We start from the raw sequence: 19,214 nt of genomic DNA on the forward strand, positions 1-19,214 counted from the left end.
TTTTTAAATATCAATTTCCTCCACTATTATCTATTTAGTTAGTTTTTTTTTATTTAGTTCTTACATTCTTTTGTTTTCTTGTTTTTAATTTTTTTTTATTGAAGTAAGATTGACATACAATGTTATATTGGTTTCAAGTATACAACACAGTGATGCAACGGTTACATTACATTATGCAATGCTCACCACAATAAATGTGGTTACCATCTGTCACCATACAAAGTTATTGCAATGTTATTAACTGTATTCCCCATGCTGTACCTCTTATCCCTGTGACTTATTTATTTTATAACTGCAAGTTTGTACCTCTTAATCCCTTCACCTGTTTTGCCCATACCCCCCAAGTGCCTTTATTATTAAATGGAATGAATGAGGGAAAAAAAAAAAAGAACAAAAACATTGAACTTTAGAGGCAGAAAAACATTATAATAAAATAACCCCAGAAAAGGAAAAGAACAGAACTTGACAGATGTAAAGAAAGAAATAAATGAGCTGATATAAAATTAGGCTAACTTTTCACTAAATTAATACATGAAAAAACAAACAAACAAACAAACCCAAATACATAAAAGTATAACTGCTAAATGGTAATGCTATTACAGTTAGGGAGATATTATATATCGTTATAGTCTGTTCTAGGATTTTCAAAATTGTGTCCTAAAGAACACATGAACCATACAATGTCTGAGGCAAATATTCTATACTCAAATCAATTAGGGAATTATTTCATAATATCATTCATAATCCCACTTTTTGATATTCAGAATTAACATTAAAGGTTCTGAGAAGTCAGCCCTGTTGTTCAGAAAGCTAATTAGCTTTATCTTGCACAGTATTTTCCATACTTAATCATTCATAGAGCCCCTTCTTTAATATATTGCCTCTTGAATCAATCACTGGGAAGTAATATTCTATTGAACCCACACTGGCAAATGTGGCTGTATAAAATTATTCATTATAGAGTACAGAATCTTGTTGAAATATGTGATTTTATATGACTACACATAAAGTAGAAAAGCCAAGCAGACTCTATCCATAAAATATTTTTTAAGTCAAAGAATAATCTCTAAAAATGCTACCTAAACCCTGCCAAATATTTTCAATTTCTAAGAAACTGAGAATTCCTGTGCTTTATAAAACTTTCTTCTAGAGCCAAAAAAGTCAAAAAACAAAACAAAATGAAACAAACAACAACAACAAAAAAACTTTTCTACTTAGCATAACTATACTATCAAAGCAACCCCAAAAGAAAATAAAGTGCAATCCCACTTTAAATATAGATGCGGAAATTCTAAATAAAATATTAGCAAAGGTTATCAGTCCCTTTTGGTAGGCTTTTAATAGATCATGCTTAAAAAGAATAATTTTGGTGAATCCTGGGAGATTATATATATATATATATATATATATATATATATATATATATATATATATTTAAGATTTTATTTATTTATTCATGAGAGACACAGAGAGAGAGAGAGAGGCAGAGACACAGGCAGAGCTAGAAGCAGGCTCCATGCAGGGAGCCCGACATGGGACTTGATCCCAGGTCTCCAGGATCACACCCTGGGCTGAAGGCAGCGCTAAACTGCTGAGCCACCCGGGCTGCCCAAGGGATTTCCAGATACTATCATAATCTGCATTAGTTTTCCACACTGGCCAAATATGGCCTGCTGGCTACATTTGTGTTAAAAAAAAAAAAAAAAATCTTTATTGAACAGAGCCACGCCCATTACTTTACTATTGTCCATTGCTGCTTTTCTGGGTCAATGGCAGAGTTCATTAGTTGCAACAGAGGCCCTGTGGCGGTAAAGCTGAAAATATTTACTTTTTGGCCTTTTATAGAGAAGCTTTGCCAACCCCTTTTCTATATTCCCTTGGCTGAAGAGGAAATCTTATATGAAAATGCTCAGAGAGATATTTGATAAAATTCAACATCCAGTGGTTATATAAAAGTCTTTGTAAATAGTTTAAAGAGTGATGCTTGTGCAATCTCTAACAACCACTTCAAACTTAATGGTGAAATCTCTAGTTTCCTTTCAAGTTAGGGACAACTTGAAAGGACAGTTGTAAGTCAGGCTTACTCACAACTTGTATTTAATATCACTTTATCAGGTTTCTCCCTGCCTCTTTCCCTCTCTTTTTCTCATTCCCCCTCCCTGCTTTTGGTCCTGCCCTCCTTCCCTCTCTCGTTTCTGTTTCTCTATTTGTCAAGAGAAAATAGTGGGACCTTTAACTCAAGAAAAAAAAAAAAAAACAGTAGGGAATTTTCTTATATTTATAAGAAATTTTAATCAAGAAGAAAACAGTGGGGGGATTTTTCCAGAATTATAGAACTTAAAATGATCTAAAGCCTTTAGATATCCTAAGGAGAACTTCTCAGCAGACAACTTTCTTAATGATACAGAACAAACCGTTGTCTCTATGCTCTTTGAATTTTTAGAAAAATTAATTTACTGTTTCTTTTGATAATGACTCTCTTTGTTATTATTTTTAAGTCAAAAGGTTTTAAGTCATGATTATTGAACAGAAACTTCCTGCCTTAAGGTTTTAAGGTTAGTCACTTCATGGACACAATAAAACTCCCCCTTACCCTTTTATTTGTTACACATCTAACATTAGGTAAGCTATATATTTTCAATTTGAAACATGCCAAGAAAAAAAATAAAACATGCCAAGAAAATCCACTATCCAATGGGCATAACCTTGAGCTGGAACCCTGATAGATTGAAGATTTGATGGCTCACTTTTCAACTCCTCACTGTACTAGAAAATGCCTGATTAAAGCAAGTAAAGCCTGAGGTTTTTGAACTTGAAATGAGTATGTACCCAACAAATTCCTACTGCCTTTTCCCTCCTTTTGGTATTCAATGGTTTGAGTTGGAAAACAGTTTGGATACAAGACTCCAGGGAGTTTGCTTTAGGCAGTATGCCTTTTCAGAGCATTTTCTCATGATTTAAAGTTCTAATCCTTTCCCTTAGGACTACTTCAAATTTCATTCAGGTTCAGTCACTCTGGAGAATATGTTTTTACTCAGCTGTAACTCTGGACTTCACTTCATGCCTCTTTGGTTTCATATTGGGTTCTAGATCATGGTGAGATCTTTTCCTTCTATCACCCTTCCTATAACCCTAGTTCTGGGTTAAACTTTCTTCTGAATCACTACTTGTAATATTTCAAATTTCTAGATATTAGGTGTTTAACTACTGGAAGAAACCTATTGTGTTTTTACCAAATGTTCTCCTACTGTTACCTTTCATTTTAGGAATTTTTAAAAGACAGTAGTTTTACTGGTTCCTTCTCATACACCATACAGATTTCTAAAAGCAACTAGGTGGTAGTCTTCTCTATTATAGTGTTTCACTGAACTTGATTGCCTTGCTGCTGCCAAGAGTCTACAACCAGCAGCGACTACCCTTGGACAAAATGCAGCACTATGATTGATTGCTTCTTTGAGTAGCTGTGGTGTCAATTTATTAAACATAAAATAAATTAATATTAAAATATCATTTTCATGAGTTTTCTTTTTACCTAAGAATTAGGATGAGAACATATAATTTTCAATCTTACAGGAAATGAATTGTCTTTAAGTTTTTAGGCCAGAGAAAAATTCCCTCATCTTTCCATTTTCTTTCTCTTCTAATTTGGCTTTATACCTTTTCTTATATTTATTTCTCATTATTGATTTATTACATGACAAAATGTAGTTTTGTGAACCATCATCTTTTAAGCACCTAATGTTATGTGTGTGTGTGTGTGTGTGTATATATATATATTTTTTTTTTAATGTAAAAAATCCACTGAATAGAGTCTCATAGTTAACCATACTTTTAAAAAAGAGCCTCTAGCTCAAGGGTAAAGTCTGTCTAGTGAAAGTCTCTGTTTTTTTTTATCATCATATTTGGTTTTATTTCATCTTTCATCAAAACTGTCAAAGCACCTGTGACCCCCTTCTATGGTGGGGCGTCTTCTCTGCCTTTAATTTATTTTGCCAGTCTCCAGGTAGATTTCTGGTGTATTTAGGAAGATTTGATTGCAATCTAATTATATTCGTGGGACAAGGGAAGTCTAGGGTCCTCCTACTCTGCTGCCATTTTCCTCAATCCTGAAGGTCTTTTATAATCAAATTATCGGGAAAGTTCCTTATTAAGTAATAAGTTAGATGTTGGTAGCCCAGTGGCCAGGTAACCACATGACTTTTAGAACTTGCTCCATGAATTCACGTGCTTTATACTGCCATTTCCACAGTGGTAGTAATCCTTTACCAGTAGGTTCCTATATGTCCTTTATAGCAAAGAAAAGAAAATGATATAATCTAAAGCAGAAATAACAGATTAGTTGATATAAGAACAAATATAGTATGGAAATGAGAGTATATGCAAAGAATTTGTAATTGAGGTGTTAATGAGAATGATTTGCTAGGCTGGCAGACATACAAACTGGTACTTTATAATAAAGGTTCATTAACATGTAAATAAGTGGTTTATTTTTGGTGTCAGCAATGACATTGCAGTTAATTCTTGGCCCTGGAATCAAATGCTCAGAGATATTGATTTAATAAGAAACACGAATATCAAGCTTGAGTTACAGTGGAAAAAAAATTTTGCTTATTAGCTAAAAATAATGTAAATGTTACAAATCTTTTTCATTTGCTAAAGCTGTCTCTTGTGAGGAAAGTAAGAAACTAAACTAAACTTTGCTAATATTTTATAGGTTTAGAGAGTTTGAGAGCAAAGGTCATTTTCACCATCTATGCATTTCATGAAGACATTTTATTCTACTGGTGTAGCTTTAATTGGTCCCTAAATATGAAGACAGTCTACCAGGAATATTTATCATTTCTTTAATTTCCAAGATGCATCTGGCTATCATAGCTGGCTACGTTTGTGCCTCCTTTTCTTGCACAGTGCCATAGGCAGACTTCAAAATTCTTTTGAATTAGTCCATCTTCCTAATTGTTCTAAGATCAAGCACGTATTGTAACTTAGTGATAGAACTCCCAAGTTACAGTGGACTAGTTATCAGATAGTCCAGCTTTAACTAATATGATCATAAAAGTATATACTCAGTATCTGTGATTTCATAGTCCAATAAAGTCATAAAAAAAAACCTTTAACTGTAAATAGTTAACCAGGTTTTTTTTTTTTTAATAGTTCTGCGATTCTGGACCCAGAACAAGTATATGGTTCTTTAAATTTTATTTATTTTTTAAATTTTCACTGAGATAGAATAGTCATATAACATTATGTCAGTATAAGGAGTACAGTGTGTTGATGTGATGCATTTGTATAACAATATGATTATCACTATAGTGTTAGCTAAAAGTTTTGTCATATCACATAATTATCATTTCTTTTTTATGATGAGAACAATTAAGACTTGCTTCTTAGAACTTTAAAGTTTATAATGCAGGTTGTTTTAATAGTTTTCAATTTTCTGAATGATTTGTCTCATATCAAATCATAAGAGAAACTATATATTTTTGGTCTTTTAATGATTGATAGCATAACTTCTGGAAGAAGGACGGCAGTCTAATTGTGTGTATGTTTGTGCTTATATTTTTGAACATTTATGATGAGAGTTCATAAAATCATGAGTCGGCAAGTTGAAGCTATACACGTTTATAAGTGTAACATGTACAAAAGATTCAGTGAGAATAAATACAATGCTTATGTGAAATCAAATTTTGCAAAGATGTTACAAGGCTGAATGCTCTTCTAAGAACCAGAATAAAGAAAAGATAGGTAAGGAGAAAACCTATTGTAGACAGGGTCATATTATCCATTAGACACTGTAAGTACAGTGCCAAGAGCCCACAGTACTTTAAGGGCCCATGAAAATCTTTTGATTTCTTTTAAAATCAGTAAAACAAGTAGACTTTTAGGTGTAAGAAAATGTTTAAATACGTAATACTAATATATTTGTTTATATACCAAAGGAGTCCTATAATTTAAAAGAACCTTCTTCTTCTTCTGATTATGATTATTTTATGGAGGAAGATGTTTATGTAAGCAAAAATTCTTAGGGCACAGGGAATTTATGATGTGGCCCAGGTAGTGGGTAAAACACAGAAAACCATTTTGAAAAATTTTTACAAAGATGCCTTTTATACAGAGCTCCTACCGCTTCCCTTCTTGCTTCTCTCCATTTCTCCTACCCAGTCTTTTCACATTCCATGTTTTATCATCCTAGGTCTGATTTTGGAATGTCATTCTTATTTGCAGGTCACTTTGTTATAATCCTCTAGTAGCTCAAATTGTGATATTGACCAACTGATCCCAATATTTATCTACAGCCTAATTCAAAGATCAAGTTATTTTTCACTCTTGGTAATAAAATATAGCAGTTGTACATGTAGGTGGAGATTTTCGTACTATTTAGTAAAAGTATGAGACAAATAAAACAAGTTAACAGGAAGTGAAATGCATACAAAAATACATTAACTTAGTAATATTTTTCTTTCCATACTTTTTAATTTCTTTTTAATTTGTTGAGTAGTTCATTCACACATAATGAAATAAAAACTGACATCAAAAAGAAGACTTCTGATTATTTGTAATTGAGTTGCTTTTAGTTTTAATATATGAGGTATACATAAGCATTTAGTTTCTTTAAACATTTACCTCAAAAATATTGTGTGTATTTTTTGATAAAAAATATGGCTTCATGTTTTTATTATTTAAAAAAGTCACTGTTGTCTCTTCATCTAATTTTGAATAGTTAAGTATTTTTGTTACATTCAAATAGCTACCAGATTTCCATGGTGGATAAGGGGATTTTTATATGATCCCTGTAATTATAAAGAGATTTCCTTAGTGAGTGAAGTGCCTCATTTATGCACCTCTACTGAAAGGGGAAAAAAAAGAAAAAAATATCATAATAAATTTTACATGAGTACCAATAGTGAAAAAATTGAAAGATCAGTACAACCAGGAGCCATAGCTAAGAAATAACAAACACAGCAAAACCACTGGGAATGGCACAAATCCAATTTAGAATAAAATTTAGCACTAAGTTGTGTTTTCATGTCCTGTCTACATAACTAAAGGGAAAAAGTAGGTTGAATAGTTCCTGGGATTGTGATAAGAACCTCAAACTGAGTAGCTTAGCTACAAATAGGCTCAGCTGCAGTGTTGGGTTATACAAGAGGAATCTACATTGATTTTTCTGGTGTATATAACTAGTTTGAAATACTGCACTTTTTAATTTTAAAAGTTTTATGTAAGTTTTAAATATATACATGAATTCAGGATTATCTTTTCATTTTCTTTACTCTTTACAATTTGAATGGTTACATTTTTTTTCTTGCCTGGAAGCAGAATGGGTACAGTTAGAGTTTGTTTATGTTGGAGAAATGAATTAGGCATATGAAAGGTCTCTATATTTATAATAGAGAGTAAAAAAAAAATCTAACCTTTGGAATAGGAAGAAAGTTTGGAAGTCAGGTATAATCCTTTCTTATGCTTCTGCACTACACTCCTATATCCATAATATTCTAGTTGAAATATAGGTGGTTGAATCTATAAGAAATATTTCTACTTTCCTTTTACGTATGGCATAGAATTCTATGGACTCTTTTCTTCTTCCTTTTATTTTCAGTTACTTTTTTCCCCCTTCATATTTGTCTCAACCAAACACCTTGTAGATTTAACCCTTACTTCACTATTCTCTTTCTAATACTGTCTGCATCCTAGGTACATCATGAGTACCAGTATGATAGGAGAAAATTAACACAAAGGAGGAAGTCATGTTTCTCCTAAATCTTAAATGCCTCATTTTTCAGTATAATGACAGGGGAAAGAAGTCATTTCAATTGAACCAACACTTATAGAATACCTCTGATGTATAAAATATATTAGCTGCAAATATAAAAAAGGCTCATTTTTATTCTCTGGGAACTTACAGTCTGGTGGAGAAAATGGATATACATGTAAATACTGTTTAAGGCTTTGATAATATTATGATGAGTGTTATAGATGAAGGGGTTTATGGTATATTGGAGTTTATGCAGGAAGAACAGCATTTTCTGACTGAAGGAAAAGAGGAAATTTCTAAGCAAATGGTTCTAGAGCAGTGCTACTCGAAATGTGGTCTGTATGCCTCCCTTTGTTAAGTCTTGTTATGAAAAGAATACCAGCTGAACTAAACAAGGTGCTTAGATAAAATCGATTTCCATTCTGGGGCAGCTTCTTGTCTTGTTACAGACTGATGCTTTTAGGACCACTCCTCAAGAGGACCACGGCACACATCCACTATATATGTGCAAATTACAATAAATCAGAAATGGGTGAGATCAGTTTCAAAAGTGGGACAGTAGAATGGTTCTTGGAGAGGTTTTAGCAAGAGACTGGAAGTGAAGAAAAGTTTCCTTAAAACAAAAATAATTCAACTGAGTCTTGAAGGGTAGGTATGATTTGAAAATGCAAGATCAAATAGAAGGAAATTGAAGGGAAGAGGATAGTCTTAGTAGATTGAAGGAGAACAGCTCAATAAGGAACAGATCTCCTAGGTGTGGTCGTGGAAGTTATGTTGCATACAAGTCATTCTATTGTTTGTATCTATTCAGGGAATTTCTAGGCATGTGTGTGAAATCCTAAGAAAATTGAATTGGTTATAGCATGCCTTTAAGAAGTATGTTAAGAAGGAACTAACAGGGCAGCCCAGGTGGTTCAGTGGTTTAGTGCCGCCTTCAGCCCAGGGCCTGATTCTGGAGACCTCGGGATCGAGTCCCACTTCAGGTTCCCTGCATGGAGCCTACTTCTTCCTCTGCCTGTGTCTCTGCCTTTCTCTCTGTCTCTCATGAATAAATAAATAAAATCTTAGAAAAAAGAGAACTAACATTTATCAAATAATAAATCTGGACTAGGAGTTATGCTAAGCATTTCTATTCCTCATGTCATGTAATTTTTACAATCGTCCACAAAGAAATATCATCTTTTTCCATTTTACTGATATGGATCCCAAAGTGGGGAGAATATAATAAAGTCACACAGCCAGTGAGAATGGGCCTGACTCCAAATACCATGTTTTAATCGGAAAAAGTTGTAAAGGTATTATAATCCTTGGAATTTCTAATCTGTCATTGTTGGGGAACCATGAAAGGCTGTGGATGCACAAATTGTCTTATAAAAATCTTATGTCATCAACTAAATATTCACTCATCATTTAGTTTAAATATTTATCTCAGAAAAAAAGTTAAAAATCTATATCTGGTTTGTTTCTGGACGAGATCCACAGAACCAAAATTGAATCAGGGTTCAATCTCAGATGTAGTAGAATTAAGGGGAGAGGAGTGTCTTGTTTTAGAAAAGCCTTCAAATATTTTGGCTGGGGCAGCCCGAGTGGCTCAGAGGTTTAGCACCTGCCTTCAGCCTGGGGCATGATCCTGGAGACCCGGGATCGAGTCCCACGTCGGGCTCCCTGCATGGAGCCTGCTTCTCCCTCTGCCTGTGTCTCTGCCTCTCTTTCTCTCTGTGTCTTTCATGAATAAATAAATAAAATCTTTAAAAAATATATTTTAGCTGATGATTGGCTTATTTGTAGTTTAGAGAAACATATAAGATGCTAAGTAAGTTCTGTGAAACAAGAGCAAACTAGTTTTTTGTCTGTTCTGTATCAGAAAACCAAAACCAAAACCAAAACGTATTACGTGTAACCCAGGACTGGGTTATACAGATATTTCCACAAACAAAAGTGAGTACGTTTTGTGAAGAGTATGAGAAATGACCAAGAGTGTCTATATTTATTTTTCTTGCTCAAATATGAAAAAAAAAAATAATTTTCACTTGCTTCACAATGCTTCTAATATATTTTCTTCCCAGCCTTAACATTATTTATTCCACCAGACAAGTCAGAATGTGTCAAAGTCAGATGAATAATTAAGCATTTTAGAGGAATCAACAAAAAGAAATATTAATTGTCATGTTCCTAGAAATACTAAGTGGAGACATGAAATAGAACAGTTCACTGAAAGCAGAAAAGGGAAAATATGAAAGCTGATTAAATCAGCTAATACTAAAAACAAAGTTTTAAAATATTTGTTGAAAATTTGTTTGTTAAAAATATATATTACTATACAGGTGTATATGTAAATTGCATGTATATCAGCAATGAAAGCCGTAATTTTATATTAACTGTATGTTTGTATGTAATTTTTTTTTTACTGTCTCCTTTGTTATTTACACCCAGCTAGAGCTTAATTTACAGATCTGCTTTTCACCATAAGAGGTATTACTGTCCATTTAGTGGTGGCATAGTGCCTGGAAAAACCTATGTCTTTCCATAGGGACAGACTTAGATCATTTAATCCATTTCATTGGTGGCAAATAATACAAATTCCTAGTTTATCTCACTGTAAATCCAGATATATTTTTTTTCTGTGGACTATAAAATAAAAAGAATGACAAGGGTTTAGAATGAATATAGATTGTAGGTAGGACAATTATGGTCTGTGTTTTTCTGTATTTACCACTCAGAGACTTGTAGAACTTTAAACCTGGCATTAGATCTTAGAGCTCTCTTCATCCACATCTCTCATTTTGAGATCGGAAAATTAAAATTCATAGAGGTTAGGATATTTGCTTAAGATCAAAATTAATGATTCTTACTTTAATCCTACGTGACTATGAGAACGTTGGTGCCACTGTAAGGAAAGAAAACAGAAGTGAGCCAGCTTGGGGTACAGAATTCTGAGGTCACATTAATATATATATTGGGTTTGAAGTACTGAGATATTTAGGTCCTAGAAAACCAACTGTTGGAAATATGTGATTGAAATGTCTCTGCCAAGAGATGGGAATGTGAACATTACCTGCCTAGACACAATGTTTGTAACTGTGAATTTAAGTCATTTATTCCACAAATATTTGTTGAGAATTTACAATTCCCCAAGGAAGGTAACCTAAGCCGAATTTTAAAGCTTACAGTTTTCTTGAAAGAGGGGGGGAAGTAATAAATTAAGGTGAACACAGCCTGGGGAAAGCGAGGAGTTAAATTCTGGTTGCATCACTAACACAGTCTAGAGTAATGATAAAGGAGTTTGTGTATCATCCAAAGGAGTTAGGCTTTTTTTTTTTTTTTTTTTTGAAAGCTAGATGCAGGCACCTGAGAGATTTTCAATGCACGGTGTCAAGATATTTTTTCTAAGATAGAGAGTTTAGAAAGAGAAGTAGGAACTGATTATGGTTATTGAATACACTTTAGAGGATTTAAGATCAAAGCAGGCAATGCCTAGGATGAGAATGAACAGCAGATGGTGGGCCAACAGAAAGTTACGGAAAGAACCAATCAGTAGTCTCAAATTTTTGAAGAAGTCATGAAAGATACTGGATTTCACTATGAAAAGATTATTTGTATTCCCTCCAGGAGCCAGAGTAATGCTTTACAAAAAGTAGGCACATGGTTTACAAATTTTGTGTGCATGCTTCATTGGTGTGTGTGTCTTGGGTGGGATGGAAGGGGGTATTTAAAATGTTATTTATGAGTTTGACAAAACTGCTTAATTTTCATTTGGAAATACATGTCAAGGAAGTCGAAATGTAAGATGTAGCTAATTAAAAATAGTATGGAAAACTGAGTATGTTAATAAAGTACATTATGAAACCAAACTGGCATATTAGAAATGTCATATGAGGTAGGTGACAGATATGGAGATAAAGCATGCTTTGACTAGAAAATTAGATCAATGTTAGTAAAATTAGAACACAGTTCTAATTAGTTAGGTGTTTTCAGTCTGATGAGAAACTCTATAGCAAAATGACTAAAGGAACATTTGAAAGATTCAGAGAGGGGTTCAAAATATTTACTGCACTTGAATGGTTTGTGCTGAGTTTAATGGCTTAAACTTGCAGTTTCTATGTGTGTAAAAACAGTGACAAGGCACCCCTGGTGGCTCAATGGTTTAGTACTGCCTTCAGCCCAGATGTGATCCTGGAGACCCGGGATCGAGTCCCACATCGGGCTCCCTGCAAGGAGCCTGCTTCTCCCTCTGCCTATGTCTCTGCCTCTCTCTCTGTCTCTCTGTCTCTGTCTCTGTCTCTCACTCTCTCTCTCCCTGTGTGTCTCTCATGAATAAATAAATAAAATGTTTTTAAAAAATAAAAATAAATAAAAATAAAAACAGTGACAATAATACCTGCTTCATAGGTCTCTTAGGAAGAATCATAGCCTATTAAAAAATCCCAAAACAGTGATTGGCACGTTACTACATTTAATAAATGATGCTTTTATTATTTTGCTAAGACTGTGTGCTCAGGTTCTGAATGAAATTGGAAGTTAATTTTAATAAATACAGAACATTGTAATACAAATATATTAAAGGAAAGACTTCTCACACGTATTACAATCAGGGTGGTATATAAGATGGCCATATAAAAATTCACAGTTACTCAAATTGTCAAGTTTTAGAATTGACGCCCAAGTAAGAGTGTTGAAAGCTTCATCGTTTAGGTCATTTCAAACTAGATTCTACACACTCGAGAAATCCTGTGGTCAAATTCTTATCCTTTCCGCTAGTTGCATAGTTCTTCCCTGCACAGACCTGCTATTGACTTCCCTGTTACCATGCACAAAGCTGCTATTCACTTCCAGGAAAATCGGTGGCTCTGTGGAATTGGATAAGAATTTGGCCTACAATGAGTGATTTGAATGAATGAATTTGGAATTGGCAAGAAAATACAAACATATGCCACATTTACTTGGTACATTCCTGCCTCAAGAGAACTCAGGTAGCACGTAAGTTTTGTGTCAAGAGCCAGAGATTTTCAGCAAAAACCAATTACAAAAGTCAGCCTAAATCTTCCCCAAGTATTTTTGTCATATTCAAAGAACAAGGCAAAAATGTCATATTTAATTACTGCTCATTAGAAAGTAAAAGGCTAAAGAGTATCTTCTGAAAAAGCCATAGATAACACTCCCTATTTACAATGCTGCTCTCGGAAGACAGGATTAATGGTTAAGGTATAGGCTAATTTAACATATGGGGATTTATTAACTTTTTTTAATATACTGTTTTTTAGGCCAAACTTAATTGGCTGAATTGATACCTGGCTACTTCAAAGTTAAATGTTATTTTTTGCTTTTTTGTGGGCTAAATACGAGGGTGTGTATGGTGGCCCACTTGTGGGCTGGCATTGAGTTGGAGGCAGTCTGAACCTTCTATTTTTAGTAGTAGACAGATTTCTTCTCTTGATATTATTGCTCATGCAATTTTCAGTACCAGAGACATTGGACCTTTAAAAAGGAAGAGATGTTACATTTTTGACAGCTTCTCCCTTCTACTGACTGAAACAATAAAAATAAACATGAAGCTGTCGGAATGGCCTCTGCATATAATGTCATTTGCATGTGATTTCCTTTGCTTCTCTAGATAATTGAATTTATTCAGGCAATTTATTTTTTAAATGTGTAGTCTCAGTGAATGGAAACATCTTAACTAAAGACAACCCTTTTATTTCCTCTTAATGAAATATATACATGTATGTGTATCCTTCTGTTGGAACCAAGGGAATAGAAGAAAAATAATGGAAACACCAAAATGTACCATAAAATGATTAAGTAAAGAGATGAAGTGTGATTCTTGTCACCAAATACTCTTTGTGTTCACCCCCTATCTATGTTCAAGGTCTCTAGATGCTCAATAGGAGCTTCTAAATTATTTTTTCTCTTTTTGATATTACTAAGTATAATGAATGGGTAGCAAAGGACTTTTGTAAGAAACTTCTGCCTTCTGTATCATCTCAGAGCTGGTAAACATAACAATACCCATTTGGTTCCCATCCTGACTCAGTCTTGGTATATGTATTTCAGGCTTAAAGAGAATGATGAACTTGGGTTTCAGTAGTCAAACAATGTTGTTTTGTAACACAAACAAAGCTTATATTGTTTTTCTGTGGAGTATGTAAAGAATACATGCCTTTATTTTGGATTGGCACTTTTATGGGTTATTGAGCACCAAGCCAGAATCACTTTGAGATATTAGCAATATCCAAGGATACTATGAAGTCAGGAACTCACATAGAATTGTGGAAGAAAATGTATTGGCCCAAGATCCAAATATTGCACTCTCTATTCTCCATAGGATTTAGTATAATCTAAATACAATTTCATTTTTTATACATATATCCCAACAAATCCCCTTGCTAATAATTTATTAATGGGGAAAAATACCATCACCTCTTATTTATACCTGTGATCACAACTCAGTAAAGCATTCAGGACAGTAGGTTTCTTGCAGAACTTTTTGATGTTGATAATTTTCATTTTTGTTTTCCCCTAATTCTGACTCTTAACATCTATAAAGCAAGAGTTTTAGGGTTGAGTGTACAGCACTAAGAACTCAATATTTAAAAGCCTATTCATTGCATATAAGGGAAAGATGTTTCAGTTTCTAATGATCTCCTTTGTTTTTACAGTGTTATCCTTTTGCCTTATTTCCTAGAATACCCCAGTTCGTTATTCCAGCAATTTTTTTCTAAAATCTTCTCATTTTCCTGTTTCTCTGCTTTGTGTATCCTGTAAGCATTTGTTGTTAATTCCATGTATGGATTTTTCTTTACTAAACATCTTTCATCCTTCAAATTCTAATTATAAATAACCATAAAGTTTCAAAAATTTACATGGTAAATCAGAGTCACTGTAAGAGAAGATGATACCCACTTAGAACTGTCATTTTTAGAGATATGTGAAGAGGGCTTGGCCATTTGCTTTTCTCCCTCAGAAGACATTTTCTGAGAGCTAATTTACTAAAATGGACTCAACCATTCACTGGAAATAAGTGGTTCATAAGTCATTATTTTACAATATTTATTTCTTTATGTGCTTCATGTATTTTGAGGCTCATCTACATTTGAATGTTCCACATACAAATTTAAAGATCTCAAATGATAAACTCATCAGCTGAGTCATGAGGGTGAGTTAGTCAGAAGTTAAGGCTAAGGCTCAAGTTATAGACTCATTTAATCATGTAGATTTATCATTTTTTTAAAAGATTTTATTTATTTATTCATGAGAGACACAGGGAGAGAGGCAGAGACATAGGCAGAGGGAGAAGCAGACTCCCCACAAGGAGCCCAATGTGGGACTTGATCCCGGACTCGGATCAAGCCCTGAGCTGAAGGCAGATGCTCAATGCCTGAGCCACCCAGGTGTCCTGATTTATCAATTTTTTTAGATATGTTGATTATATTTTAATAGTCATCTCTGTTGGCTATCCATTCTGTTTTTGTTTTATCATAATCATTATTTCAACCTCTCAAGGACCATGTTGATCTTTGACTATTCCCACCTTATTTTCAAGTTATCTAATCCTATTATTACTTGCTTTAAATTGTTTCTAGGATTTAAGGTTCCTTTCAACCCTCATGGCTACAATCTAGTGGGAAGCTTTTTATCATCACATAGGTGGCATGGTAATGTTTCCTATTCAGTGAATATTTTTACTCTCTCTTCTACCCAATTTAGTCTCCATACCACTGCTAATCTTCCTAACAACCTTTTTTTATGAGACTCACCCAGTATGGAATCTAGAATGTTCCTCATTGACCGTCTGTTAGGTCAAATGTATACAGTTCTATTTGACTTTCATAACCCTTCAGAAAATGATGATGCCTTCTATATGATGCTTCTGGGAGTGCTCTATCTTTTCCTCTCTACCTACTATTGTAGGCTTAAACCAAAAGACTATCTATACATAAAGATTTAATAAATTGAGTGATTAACTCAATATGTATTTATTAGACACAAATAATAGAGTCTGAGGTACATGGTGAATAATCAGACATATGTCTTGCCTTCAGAGTATAGAAAGAAAATTAAATAAGTTATCCCAAAGTCGTGTACTAATGCTATGATGAAATTTCCACCTTCCTTGATTTCCAATGTTCTCTTTTCCTTAAAGTTCTCTTGCATGTGTGATTTGCAACTATACAATTTAATTATAATTACTGTTTTTTTCTTGTGTATTTAAATGTCTCTCAAATTTAATTTTAAACTGTTTCAAGATAGAGAACCAGCTTTATATTTCATACCTGTAGCATTTCTTACAGCACCTGAATCATTTGAGGAAGGCAGTATAATTTAATGATGACCAGCAAGGATCTTAAATTACTTGGGTGAATTACTCATAAGATCTGAATATTTTCATCTGTTAAATAGGAATAACAGTCTTCATGGAATTTCTCAGATAATTGTAAAAGATATGTCCATAAAATATTTAGAACAGCATCTTTAAGAACTCCAGGAGTGGTAGCTATATTTTTACTGAAAACATTAATGAATTTCAATAGATTTTGTATTTGGTCAGGAATCTGCCTAATAGTTTAGAAATATTTTTTTAAAGTCTTTACAACTGTAAGACTAAAATGACAAAATTTATATATAGCATTACTCATATAAACTGTGTGAAAGTAATCTTTGCAGAGAACCCAGTGTTTTACGTAAAGAATGCCAGTATCTCAGTGATTGTGTGCACTGCAAGATGATCTTTATATGCCCACTAAAACAAGCTCAAGAAATTCTGTTTTATACTATGAATAAATAGTTTAGCTAGCTAGGGAATTTTATGAGTATGTGGACTGCTTAATGCCTTATCTTTATTTTGGAATGAGAACTGAAGTTTGTGTTTCTTTTATCTCAAATTACTGCTTAAGGTCAACTCATGCTAAAGGTCCCTTTCAAAGAAAAAGTGTTACTTTTGTTGTAAACATAGAGCTTTATTGAGTGTCTTAATTAGTATAGAAAAGTAGGTATTTACCGCTTTTTTTTTTTTTAATAAGAAGATGGGATTAGTCTAATGACATAATGGAATTAACTGACACTGGGCTATGAAATCAGCCTGATCTCATGAAGAGATGTACTGGTGAGGGACTCTATTCAAGATGGTACTAGAGTACAGGGGATGGAAATTAGCAAAAATGGAGAGTTAACTCCTAATCTATCCTTCCTCATATTACCTTTGCTGCTGTTTTGTATTTATAGTGTAAAGGAACCTAAACATTTGTTTGTAAGAGAATCTGATAGTGCTAATGTTCTCATGAAAAAAGAAAATCTTGATATGTCTGTCTTACAAGAAGAAAGAGGAATATGAAAGAAAAGTAGAAATATGGCATAATAAGTAATTGGTGTCATGTATTTATGAAAAATAATTCATTACTCTAATTCTTTTCAGACTTTGACTTTAAAAGTTTTATTTCATAATGAGGAGTAATTGAACATTCTTTCTTTGATCATTTCCCTGACTTATCACTTTGTAGAGAACCATGAAACTGTGAAATTTGAAAATTGAGTATGCAACAGAGATAAAAGTACACTAATGTCACATGATGTTTTATGGACTATTTTTTTTCTTAAAATAAAGTTTGTATTAGCTTATTTTAAAAAATGGGCCACCTTTAAAAAGTTTAAATTAATCTTTAAAAAATTGTTTCTATGAATGCAGTTTGATTTTACTAGAAAAATCTATGAAATTACTTGAGTGTGCAAATATGTTGTTATTGTTGTTTTGGTAGGTAGGTGTGGAAAGAGGTTTGTCTCTTGTTAATGTCTTCTTCACTTCCCTATAAAAGAGACTGTTTTTTTCTATATTTTTGTATATCCTGTGTTTTGTTCATGATTATATCTTAATATAATGCCTAGAGCATACTTATTTTAACATATATATAGCTCTTGCCATGTCCTAGTTACCATTTTTATGAGTTTTATAATTTGTAATACATATACTTACTCATATAGTCTCCGACTCATTATTTTGTAACTTATAATCCGCTAATGATTCATTGAGGTAGGTAATAGTATAATCCCCATTTTATAGATGAGGAAACTGAGGCACAGAAGGATTAAACAACTTGCTAGTTAATCGTAGAACCAGAATTTGAGCCAAACCTATTTGGCTTCATTCTCTGTGCTTAGATGCCAACATCATTAACTACCCAGTGTTGGCACCCAAAGTACTTTTATTGCAGGAATGAAAGAGAAACTTGAGTGAATTAAATAATATTTCTTAATTTTTAGTAAGCATTTTCATTGCTGTTAAATTCTAGAGATCAATGATATTATATAATAGCATATATGAATTCTTTATCATTTATTATCCCCTTTTATAGATTTGGAAACTGAGGTTTGGAGAGTTTGGAAAACTTGCCAAAGGTTGTATAGTTAGTAAATGACAGAGCCTGGATTTGAACCCAAGCATCCAGACTCCTGACTGTAGTTTGCTTGACCACTACTTTCTACTACTTTGCTGACGTCATATTTTATTTATTGCATGGAGGATCACAATTTATTTCTCTTATCACTGAATATGTATTCAGTTCCCAATTATAAATGATGCTAGCAAACACTTAGCCTTATTAATTTTATCAGGTGTCTGCTCTGCATAAGAAACTGTGTTCATTGCTCTGTGGGATAAAAAGAAGTCATTTCTCAAACAGATCACAATTTGAAGATTCCTCATGTTTCATTTCTTCCTTCAGACTCAGAGTGAATAGGCATGTAGTCAAGTTTATTAACAACTATTGTAAGGATGTTCTGGAGGCTTCTTAGGAAAATGATAGATAAATTATTACACACAATTAGCAGCTAGTTATAATAAATGTTTTTTTCTTTATTTCTTAAAATAGTATTATATAATTCACAATTGTAGTGTGTTTGGAAGTGTTTTGATGTGTAGTCTAATTCTTATTTAGAAACAGCTTATGGTTGACCTTTGAGCCTTCAGGGAGGAGATCATCAAATGTCTTAAAGTGTACTTGCTAGATTGTTTAAACACAAGTAAGACACAGCACAGAAATCATCATCAGGAAGATAATGAGGCTGTCACAGCACAAAATGTTCTTTGTTTTTACAGGTTCTATTAGTTAATGTATTAGAATTCTCTAAATGCCACTTTTGCTTATTAAGTGGTTTTGAGAGCACATGAAAACATACAGTTATTCTTGAATGCAGCATTTCTGAGATTCTTGGTAAATGTGATTCTGAAGGAGTATTTAAAAAACAACCATTAGACACTTCTGCCCATGTAACATCCACATGCAAATGAAGAGATTTTCCAAAACTGTTTTTCCTATTTGTATAGTCTCTTATTGAATCAAAAATTTGCCCTTAAGTTTTGGTTTCACTCACTGGAATTAAATTAGATGGCAAATAGGACACTGGTTTAAAAAACAAGGAAATCTTTTATCATTGTGTTATTTTTATATTATATATCAGATTAAACCAT

At 33.2% G+C, this 19,214-nt stretch overlaps 1 protein-coding gene across 24 annotated transcripts in view; it reads left to right on the forward strand.

The window, feature by feature from the left end:
- The window catches only part of SOX5 (SRY-box transcription factor 5), a 994,522-nt gene that overhangs the window by 666,589 nt on the left and 308,719 nt on the right, over positions 1–19,214 (forward strand). The gene's annotated exons all lie outside the window — the stretch shown is intronic.

The sequence above is a fragment of the Canis aureus genome, chromosome 25, assembly GCF_053574225.1.
Source record: "Canis aureus isolate CA01 chromosome 25, VMU_Caureus_v.1.0, whole genome shotgun sequence".
Lineage (NCBI taxonomy): Eukaryota > Metazoa > Chordata > Mammalia > Carnivora > Canidae > Canis > Canis aureus.